This window comes from Rutidosis leptorrhynchoides, chromosome 2, assembly GCF_046630445.1.
Source record: "Rutidosis leptorrhynchoides isolate AG116_Rl617_1_P2 chromosome 2, CSIRO_AGI_Rlap_v1, whole genome shotgun sequence".
NCBI lineage: Eukaryota > Viridiplantae > Streptophyta > Magnoliopsida > Asterales > Asteraceae > Rutidosis > Rutidosis leptorrhynchoides.
In genome coordinates this window covers 358,013,095-358,025,860 of record NC_092334.1, presented here as the reverse complement: position 1 = coordinate 358,025,860, position 12,766 = coordinate 358,013,095, and positions in this window count along the sequence as shown.

The following is a 12,766-nucleotide window of genomic DNA, read 5'->3' as shown; positions in this document are numbered from 1 at the left end:
GGGGAAATTACCCTTTTACCCCTCTAAAAATCGGTCCACTTTACCTTCCATGTAAACCCTAACTTGTTCCCAAAGTATTCCCTTTAAACTCTAATTCTAGAATTTTCTAATCTCTCCTATAAATAGGGACCTAGGCTAAAGCTTTTCATGCACCAAAACATATTTACAATTCTCTCTCAAAGTCACAAAAATCTCTCTCCCCCTCTCTCTTGGTTTCGGCCAAAAACACCCCAACACCACCATCACCAACTTCAAGTGGTCTTCAAGCAATCTTCATGAGATCTTCATCGTGTTCTTCGCGTTCTTCGTGATCTTCAAGGTGTTCTTAAGTTTTCAAGTGCTTTTTATCTTCATCTTCAAGCAATCTTCATCTTTTTCTTGTTAATCTTCAACAAGGTAAAAACCCTAAATCTAAACTTTTAAAGTCTATCTTTTGATTCAAGTTTATGTTCATGTTCTTACACTTATTCATAAACATACATACTTGTTCATGTAAAAATAAAAAATAAAAACATATACATATACATGTACCATACGGTTTAAAAAAAAAAGGAAAAGGTTTGATCTTTAAAACTCTAAAAGATTAACAAAGATTGTGTTAGAGTTTAAAAATGGTAACAAGTATATATACATACCATATATAAGTACATGCATGTAGTAATAAAAAAATTATATATATACTATATATATATATATATACAGCTCGCATATATATATATATATATACATATATATATATATATACATATATATATATATATATATATATATATATATATATATATATATATACATATATATATATATATATATATATATATATATATATATATATATATATATATAAAGATTTATGTTAAATCTTAAAAAAACCCTAAAGATTTGTTAGAGATTTTTTTAGTGTTTAAAAAAGGAAACGAAATATATATACATGTACCAAATAAATATATAAATGGAAACAAAATAATATATACATATATATATACATACATATACACGATATATATATATATATATATATATATATATATATATATATATATATATATATATATATATATATATATACATATATACATATTAAATATTAAAACTCTAATTAAACCTAACCCTAATTTATTAAACCCTAATTTAATAAAACCCTAATTATTTAATTATTACTAAACCCTAATATTAAATACTACTTTAATTAACTAAAACCCTAATACTACTTAACACTTATACACTTATATTATTACTAACACATATAATATACTACTACTTATATTATATTATATGATTACGATAGTCATTCACGATAACGTGTGATTACTCAAACGTCAATGCTACTTAAGGCCTAGGGTGATCCTTGGTTCCTGAAATGTCCCGTTCTTATTGATTAAAAACGTTCCATATTAATTGATTTCATTGCGAGGTTTTGACCTCTATATGAGACGTTTTTCAAAGACTGCATTCATTTTAAAACAAACCATAACCTTTATTTCATCAATAAAGGTTTAAAAAGCTTTACGTAGATTATCAAATAATGATAATCTAAAATATCATGTTTACACACGACCATTACATAATGGTTTACAATACAAATATGTTACAACAAAATAAGTTTCTTGAATGCAGTTTTTACACAATATCATACAAGCATGGACTCCAAATCTCGTCCTTATTTAAGTATGCGACAGCAGAAGCTCTTAATAATCACCTGAGAATAAACATGCTTAAAACGTCAACAAAAATGTTGGTGAGCTATAGGTTTAACCTATATATATCAAATCATAATAATAGACCACAAGATTTCATATTTCAATACACATCCCATACATAGAGATAAAAATCATTCATATGGTGAACACCTGGTAATCGACATTAACAAGATGCATATATAAGAATATCCCCATCATTCCGGGACACCCTTCGGATATGATATAAATTTCGAAGTACTAAAGCATCCGGTACTTTGGATGGGGTTTGTTAGGCCCAATAGATCTATCTTTAGGATTCGCGTCAATTAGGGTGTCTGTTCCCTAATTCTTAGATTACCAGACTTAATAAAAAGGGGCATATTCGATTTCGATAATTCAACCATAGAATGTAGTTTTACGTACTTGTGTCTATTTTGTAAATCATTTATAAAACCTGCATGTATTCTCATCCCAAAAATATTAGATTTTAAAAGCGGGACTATAACTCACTTTAACATATTTTTACTTCGTCGGAAAGTAAGACTTGGCCACTGGTTGATTCACGAACCTATAACAATATATACATATATATCAAAGTATGTTCAAAATATATTTACAACACTTTTAATATATTTTGATGTTTTAAGTTTATTAAGTCAGCTGTCCTCGTTAGTAACCTACAACTAGTTGTCCACAGTTAGATGTACAGAAATAAATCGATAAATATTATCTTGAATCAATCCACGACCCAGTGTATACGTATCTCAGTATTGATCACAACTCAAACTATATATATTTTGGAAGCAACCTCAACCCTGTATAACTAACTCCAACATTCACATATAGAGTGTCTATGGTTGTTCCGAAATATATATAGATGTGTCGACATGATCGGTCGAAACATTGTATACGTGTCTATGGTATCTCAAGATTACATAATATACAATACAAGTTGATTAAGTTATGGTTGGAATTGATTTGTTACCAATTTTCACGTAGCTAAAATGAGAAAAATTATCCAATCTTGTTTTACCCATAACTTCTTCATTTTAAATCCGTTTTGAGTGAATCAAATTGCTATGGTTTCATATTGAACTCTATTTTATGAATCTAAACAGAAAAGGTATAGGTTTATAGTCAGAAAAATAAGTTACAAGTCATTTTTGTAAAGGTAGTAATTTCAGTCGAAAGAACGACGTCTAGATGACCATTTTAGAAAACATACTTCCACTTTGAGTTTAACCATAATTTTTGGATATAGTTTCATGTTCATAATAAAAATTATTTTCTCAGAATAACAACTTTTAAATCAAAGTTTATCATAGTTTTTAATTAACTAACCCAAAACAGCCCGCGGTATTACTACGACGGTGTAAATCCGGTTTTACGGTGTTTTTCGTGTTTCCAGGTTTTAAATCATTAAGTTAGCATATCATATAAATATAGAACATGTGTTTAGTTAATTTTAAAAGTCAAGTTAGAAGGATTAACTTTTGTTTGCGAACAAGTTTAGAATTAACTAAACTATGTTCTAGTGATTACAAGTTTAAACCTTCGAATAAGATAGCTTTATATGTATGAATCGAATGATGTTATGAACATCATTACTACCTTAAGTTCCTTGGATAAACCTACTGGAAAAGAGAAAAATGGATCTAGCTTCAACGGATCCTTGGATGGCTCGAAGTTCTTGAAGCAGAATCATGACACGAAAACAAGTTCAAGTAAGATCATCGCTTGAAATAAGATTGTTATAGTTATAGAAATTGAACCAAAGTTTGAATATGATTATTACCTTGTATTAGAATGATAACCTACTGTAAGAAACAAAGATTTCTTGAGGTTGGATGATCACCTTACAAGATTGGAAGTGAGCTAGCAAACTTGAAAGTATTCTTGATTTTATGTAACTAGAACTTGTAGAATTTATGAAGAACACTTAGAACTTGAAGATAGAACTTGAGCGAGATCAATTAGATGAAGAAAATTGAAGAATGAAAGTGTTTGTATGTGTTTTTTGGTCGTTGGTGTATGGATTAGATATAAAGGATATGTAATTTTATTTTCATGTAAATAAGTCATGAATGATTACTCATATTTTTGTAATTTTATGAGATATTTCATGCTAGTTGCCAAATGATGGTTCCCACATGTTTTAGGTGACTCACATGGGCTGCTAAGAGCTGATCATTGGAGTGTATATACCAATAGTACATACATCTAAAAGCTGTGTATTGTACGAGTACGAATACGGGTGCATACGAGTAGAATTGTTGATGAAACTGAACGAGGATGTAATTGTAAGCATTTTTGTTAAGTAGAAGTATTTTGATAAGTTTATTGAAGTATTTCAAAAGTATATAAATACATATTAAAACACTACATGTATATACATTTTAACTGAGTCGTTAAGTCATCGTTAGTCGTTACATGTAAGTGTTGTTTTGAAACCTTTAGGTTAACGATCTTTTTAAATGTTGTTAATCCAATATTTATAATATCAAATGAGATTTTAAATTATTATATTATCATGATATTATCATGTATGAATATCTCTTAATATGATATATATATACATTAAATGTCTTTACAACGATAATCGTTACATATATGTCTCGTTTAAAAATCATTAAGTTAGTAGTCTTATTTTTACATATGTAGTTCATTGTTAATATACTTAATGATATGTTTACTTATCATAGTATCATGTTAACTATATATATATATCCATATATATGTCATCATATAGTTTTTACAAGTTTTAACGTTCGTGAATCACCGGTCAACTTGAGTGGTCAATTGTCTATATGAAACATATTTCAATTAATCAAGTCTTAACAAGTTTGATTGCTTAACATGTTGGAAACATTTAATCATGTAAATATCAATCTCAATTAATATATATAAACATGGAAAAGTTCGGGTCACTACAGTACCTACCCGTTAAATAAATTTCGTCCCGAAATTTTAAGCTGTTGAAGGTGTTGACGAATCTTCTGGAAATAGATGCGTGTATTTTTTCTTCATCTGATCTTCATGCTCCCAGGTGAACTCGGGTCCTCTACGAGCATTCCATCGAACCTTAACAATTGGTATCTTGTTTTGCTTAAGTCTTTTAACCTCACGATCCATTATTTCGACGGGTTCTTCGATAAATTGGAGTTTTTCTTTGATTTGGATTTCATCTAACGGAATAGTGAGATCGTCTTTAGCAAAACATTTCTTCAAATTTGAGACGTGGAAAGTGTTATGTACAGCCGCGAGTTGTTGAGGTAACTCAAGTCGGTAAGCTACTGGTCCGACACGATCAATAATCTTGAATGGTCCAATATACCTTGTATTTAATTTCCCTCGTTTACCAAATCGAACAACGCCTTTCCAAGGTGCAACTTTAAGCATGACCATCTCTCCAATTTCAAATTCTATATCTTTTCTTTTACTGTCCGCGTAGCTCTTTTGTCGACTCTGGGTGGTTTTCAATCTTTGTTGAATTTGGATGATTTTCTCGGTAGTTTCTTGTATTATCTCCGGACCCGTAATCTGTCTATCCCCCACTTCACTCCAACAAATCGGAGACCTGCACTTTCTACCATAAAGTGCTTCAAACGGCGCCATCTCAATGCTTGAATGGTAGCTGTTGTTGTAGGAAAATTCTACTAACGGTAGATGTCGATCCCAACTGTTTCCGAAATCAATAACACAAGCTCGTAGCATGTCTTCAAGCATTTGTATCGTCCTTTCGCTCTGCCCATCAGTTTGTGGATGATAGGCAGTACTCATGTCTAGACGAGTTCCCAATGCTTGCTGTAATGTCTGCCAGAATCTTGAAATAAATCTGCCATCCCTATCAGAGATAATAGAGATTGGTATTCCATGTCTGGAGACGACTTCCTTCAAATACAGTCGTGCTAACTTCTCCATCTTGTCATCTTCTCTTATTGGCAGGAAGTGTGCTGATTTGGTGAGACGATCAACTATTACCCAAATAGTATCAAAACCACTTACAGTCCTTGGCAATTTAGTGATGAAATCCATGGTAATGTTTTCCCATTTCCATTTCGGGATTTCGGGTTGTTGAAGTAGACCTGATGGTTTCTGATGCTCAGCTTTGACCTTAGAACACGTCAAACATTCTCCTACGTATTTAGCAACATCGGCTTTCATACCCGGCCACCAGAAATGTTTCTTGAGATCCTTGTACATCTTCCCCGTTCCAGGATGTATTGAGTATCTGGTTTTATGAGCTTCTCTAAGTACCATTTCTCTCATATCTCCAAATTTTGGTACCCAAATCCTTTCAGCCCTATACCGGGTTCCGTCTTCCCGAATATTAAGATGCTTCTCCGATCCTTTGGGTATTTCATCCTTTAAATTTCCCTTTTTTAAAACTCCTTGTTGTGCCTCCTTTATTTGAGTAGTAAGGTTATTATGAATCATTATATTCATAGATTTTACTCGAATGGGTTCTCTGTCCTTCCTGCTCAAGGCATCGGCTACCACATTTGCCTTCCCCGGGTGGTAACGAATCTCAAAGTCGTAATCATTCAATAATTCAATCCACCTACGCTGCCTCATATTCAGTTGTTTCTGATTAAATATGTGTTGAAGACTTTTGTGGTCGGTATATATAATACTTTTGACCCCATATAAGTAGTGCCTCCAAGTCTTTAATGCAAAAACAACCGCGCCTAATTTCAAATCATGCGTCGTATAATTTTGTTAGTGAATCTTCAATTATCTAGACGCATAAGTAATCACCTTCGTTCGTTGCATTAATACACAATCGAGACCTTGCTTTGATGCGTCACAATAAGTCACAAAATCATCATTCCCTTCAGGCAATGACAATATAGGTGCCGTAGTTAGCTTTTTCTTCAATAACTGAAACGCTTTCTCTTGTTCATCATTCCATTCAAATTTCTTCCCTTTATGCGTTAATACAGTCAAGGGTTTTGCTATTCTGGAAAAGTCTTGGATGAACCTTCTGTAGTAACCAGCTAGTCCTAAAAACTGGCGTATGTGTTTCGGAGTTTTCGGGGTTTCCCACTTTTCAACAGTTTCTATCTTTGCCGGATCCACCTTAATACCTTCTTTGTTCACAATGTGACCGAGGAATTGAACTTCTTCCAACCAAAATGCACACTTTGTCAAGGTATGGTCCACACACTCGATTCATAAGGTCCATGAACACAGCTGGTGCATTAGTTAAACCAAACGGCATGACCATAAACTCGTAATGACCGTAACGTGTTCTGAAAGCAGTCTTTGGAATATCATCTTCTTTCACCCGCATTTGATGATACCCGGAACGTAAGTCAATCTTTGAATAAACAGACGAGCCTTGTAGTTGATCAAATAAGTCGTCGATTCTCGGTAGTGGGTAGCGGTTCTTGATGGTAAGTTTGTTCAACTCTCGATAGTCGATACACAACCTGAATGTACCATCTTTCTTCTTGACAAACAAAACAGGAGCTCCCCACGGTGATGTGCTTGGTCGAATGAAACCACGCTCTAAAAGTTCTTGTAATTGGCTTTGCAGTTCTTTCATCTCGCTGGGTACGAGTCTGTAAGGAGCACGAGCTATTGGTGCAGCTCCTGGTATAAGATCTATTTGAAATTCAATGGATCGATGTGGGGGTAATCCCGGTAATTCTTTCGGAAATACACCGGGAAATTCTTTTGCAATGGGAACATCATTGATGCTCTTTTCTTCAGTTTGTACTTTCTCGACGTGTGCTAGAACAGCATAGCAACCTTTTCTTATTAGTTTTTGTGCCTTCAAATTACTAATAAGATGTAGCTTCGTGTTGCCCTTTTCTCCGTACACCATTAAGGGTTTTCCTTTTTCTCGTATAATGCAAATTGCATTTTTGTAACAAACGATCTCTGCTTTCACTTCTTTCAACCAGTCCATACCGATTATCACATCAAAAACTCCCTAACTCTACTGGTATCAAATCAATCTTAAATGTTTCGCTAACCAGTTTAATTTCTCGATTCCGACATATATTATCTGCTGAAATTAATTTACCATTTGCTAATTCGAGTAAAATTTTACTATCCAAAGGCGTCAATGGACAACTTAATTTAGCACAAAAATCTCTACTCATATAGCTTCTATCCGCACCCGAATCAAATAAAACGTAAGAAGATTTATTGTCAATAAGAAACGTACCTGTAACAAGCTCCGGGTCTTCCTGTGCCTCTGCCGCATTAATATTGAAAACTCTTCCGCGGCCTTGTCCATTCGTGTTCTCCTGGTTCGGGCAATTTCTAATAATGTGGCCCGGTTTTCCACATTTATAACAAACTACATTGGCATAACTTGCTCCGACACTACTTGCTCCGCCATTACTCGTTCCGACACCATTTTTTCCTTTCGTTCTATTAACCCCTAGTCCATAGACCTCACACTTCGCCGCGCTATGACCATTTCTTTTACACTTGTTGCAAAATTTGGTGCAGAACCCCGAGTGATACTTTTCACACCTTTGGCATAGCTGCTTCTGATTGTTGTTGTTGTTGAGGTTATTATTGTTGTTGGGATGATTGTTGTAGTTGCTGTTGTTGTTGTTGTTGTTGTTGTTGTTGTTGTTGTTGTTGTTGGGCCGTTTGTTGTAGTTGCGATTGATGTTGTGATTGTTGGGATAGTTGTTGAGATTATTGTTGTAATTGCTGTTGTTGTTGTATTGGTGATTCTTATCATCGTTTTCCTCCCACTTTCTTTTGACTTGCTTCACATTGGCCTCTTCAGCAGTCTGTTCTTTAATTCTTTCTTCAATCTGGTTCACTAGTTTGTGAGCCATTCTACATGCCTCTTGTATGGAGGCGGGCTCGTGTGAAATTATATCTTCTTGGATTCTTTCCGGTAATCCTTTCACAAACGCGTCGATCTTCTCTTCCTCATCTTCGAATGCTCCCGGACACAATAGGCACAATTCTGTGAATCGTCTTTCGTACGTGGTAATATCAAATCCTTGGGTTCGTAACCCTCTAAGTTCTGTCTTGAGCTTATTGACCTCGGTTCTGGGATGGTACTTCTCGTTCATCAAGTGCTTGAATGCTGACCACGGTAGTGCGTACGAATCGTCTTGTCCCACTTGCTCTAGATAGGTATTCCACCATGTTAACGCAGAACTTGTGAAGGTATGCGTAGCGTACTTCACTTTGTCCTCTTCAGTACACTTACTTATGGCAAACACCGATTCGACCTTCTCGGTCCACCGTTTCAATCCGATCGGTCCTTCGGTTCCATCAAATTCCAAAGGTTTTCAGGAAGTGAATTCTTTGTAGGTGCATCCTACACGATTTCCTGTATTGCTAGATCCAAGGTTATTGTTGGTATGTAGCGCAGCCTGTACTGCGGCTATGTTTGAAGCTAGAAAAGTACGGAATTCCTCTTCATTCATATTCACGGTGTGTCGAGTAGTCGGTGCCATTTCCTTCAAAATAGTCAAATGGAACAAGTTAATCATACAGAATATTAAGAGTAGTTAATAGTATTTCGTAGCATAATATGAACTCATTTATAAAAGCTTTTTCTTCATATTAGCGTTTTATAAGTTTAAATTCCGGTAGTACCTACCCGTTAAGTTCATACTTAGTAGCTAATATACAATTCAACTACTACAATTCTATATGAAAAACTGATTATAATAATATTTCACGTTCAAACTTTTATACAATATTTTACAAACTTACAACACCGCTTATTTTACATAAAGCATGAAATATAGCACACAATATCTTTGATGCAAGATAGTTGTGAAGATAATTCTAGCTAGTACACAAGTCGTTCAGCAAAGGCAATAAAGACACGTAATTCATACGTCCAGAAACAAGTCATGCATTCTGGTTTTACTAGGACTACTTCCCATCCTTGGTCTTGTGGAACATAACCGTTATGGCCGTTGATAAGACAGCGTGTTGTAACGTCGTCAAAGGGACAAGGGTTACATAATGACCAACAGTCTCGTAATAACCTAAAAACCTCATTTCTTACCCCAATTACCGACTCCGTCACTTGTGGGAACGTTTTGTTTAATAGATGTAGCTCGATGTTCTTTTTCTCACTTTGGTGAGAAGCGAACATTACTAACCCGTAAGCATAGCATGCTTCTTTATGTTGCATGTTAGCCGCTTTTTCTAAATCATGAAGTCCTATATGTGACGACCCGGGAATTTCCGACCAAACTTAAACTTAATCTTTATATAATTCCGACACGATAATCAAAGTCTGTAATGCTGAGTCTCAAAAATTTTGGAAACTACGTTCATATATTCAAATTACCCTTTGACTACTCCTGACGATTCACGAACAATTGTGTGTATATATATATATACATATACATATATATCTATATATATATATATATATATATATATATATATATATATATATATATATATATATATATATATATATATATATATATATATATATAATGTGATATGTATAAGTGTTGTATCATTAATATGGATATTGTTATTATCATTTTCATATTTTTAAAACATGATTATTATTGTTATTACTCTTATTAATATTATTATTACTATTAGTGTTATGTATATTCACGAGCATGATCTTTTCAAACACTTTAGTCTCACACTTATTTTTCTTTTCTTTGTTATTGGCTCAAATTTTTATTGCTTATAAATATTGATAATCTAATTACATGAGTTGTAAAATATCATTTTTTTTCAAGATAAACTGCTTCTATTCTTCTCCGCTTTCTGGCCGAGCTCATCAACATCAATATCACTTTTTAGTTTTATTTACCATCATAAGGCACTCTATCAAAAAGAAATATATACGGAATATAGTCTAATGAGGATGGCATTTTTAATTTTTTTTTTTCATTTTTTTTATTTTATCAAAGACAAGTGTATCATATAATTGTATTATTAAATATTTTGTTCTATTGCAAAACACAAACAGACATGCATACTTTCTTTTCATTATTTGTTTTCTACTACTCTACAACCTATTGAGCATGTGAGACATATACACATACATGCATCGAGATAGGCATAAACAATCATACATTTTCCTTACTCTTCCTATTACTGTATATGCTTTTATAGTCTACCAGCCACATGAACCACTTTATCTCTAATCACCCATAATTCTTTTCTTTTTCTTGTTTCCTGTCAAACTCAAGATTCTACTGATTGCACTAGATTACTGTTTCCTTACTATTATTTGATTCAATAATATGATATATAATATTATATTATATATAGGTGTGCATAAATTCATATGCTCGAAGACACCCATTTACTTATTCTTTTGGTTCTAGCTCTAACCAAGAAAACCATACACACATACATTAACACAGAACCAACATTACTTATTTTGTTTCTTGATCAATTGAAACTAGAGACCCACTTCACTTATGATCTTCTTTCTTTCTTCTTTCTTTCACCACAACCACCGGCCATCACCTTTGGCCACCCTCAACCATTATACAACCCCTATCACCCTTGAAAGAAAAATGACAACCCACTTCCTACACACACCCACTTAAACTCTCATTTTTCTCATTTCTTGATCAAACAACTTCTACTCGATCTTTCGTTCTACTACGACTACTATGAATCGGAACACCATCACTAAACAACCATAACTATTGTTTTCAAATACCTTTCAAATTACTTACTCGTTCACAACCATCTCACCATGTTCGTATTGTTGTAGTTGCAAACAATCGACTACCACCATCCTGGAACTTCCCCACCCGTTACCACCATAGCTCCACCTCAACTTCATTTTTTTTCTCTGATTGAGCAGTCATCATAAACAAACCCACCTCCTTGTTTGAACACCATAACACATCGTCTTCTTCTCTACCAACACAACCGAATGATATGGTAAATTCCTGTTTTCTGTTTCGATAATAAACACAAGACCACCACTAACCACCATATTTATTTCCGTTGTTTCTTCTTGATAATCACCATCACAACCCGCCAACCCCACCACCATACTCATCGTGTGATTTAATTAGAAACAAGTTAGTGGGATATTTAAAATTATTGTAGGGTCTAGATGTGGAAGTGTTTGGTGGAAAGTTGAGAAACAAGCTGGACGTTTGAAATTTGGATTAAAAGCAAACTCAAATAACTCCCTTTTTCTTTGCAAGTGGGACTATATAAAAAAAAATTAAAATTAGATGGCCTACATATTATAACTCCACTTGGTTGTGTTGTTTCTTTTGACTACCGAAAATCCTCTCCATCCTCTTAAACATAGCGATTAAATGGTGGACCTCCATGTAGAACTAGACTGTCGAATAATGGGTTTATCTTTGGCCATGATTTATATATTTTTTTTGCTGCTACATCCTCTACCTGGTTCGGGTTAAAGCACATAAAACAGAATATTTGGGACCGTGAAGTCCTTTGTTTCATTGGGCCAAGATTAAGACTTATATCGGGCTGTGTTTGTTTGGTGTAATTGGGCCTGGGTATCGGTTGAACTGCTGCTGTACTTCGTTGAAATTTTTTTTTGTTGTTGGACGATACGTTACAAAGATGATAGGCTGTTAAGATGATGATAAGGTGGTTATAATAATCTTGATGATATTACGTTTATGATTATGATGTAATGTGGAAGAAGAAGAACCGTCGGACAAATGGCTTATATATTTTTAGTTCGTAAATTAAAGCAAAAAATCGGGATGGATTGGATAGTCGAGGGTGTTAGGTTTAATCGAGAGGTCGCGGGTTCGAGCCTGGGTGGAGGCAATTTATTTTCTATTTGGAAGATTTTTCTTTTAAAGGTAGTATTATTTATATTACTATAATAATAATAATAATAATTATTATTATTATTATTATTATTATTATTATTATTATTATTATTATTATTATTATTATTATTATTATTATTATTCTTATCATTAACATGATTGTTATAAAAATAATTATTGTTAACATTATTTATTCAAATAGATATTAAATACATAAAAATATTTTGATACATAATATAAGGATATTAGTATTATATAATTTTTTTGAATTAACCTATTAACATTAATTATATAAATATTACATATAACAAATTACTGATTTTTACTAAATTACTT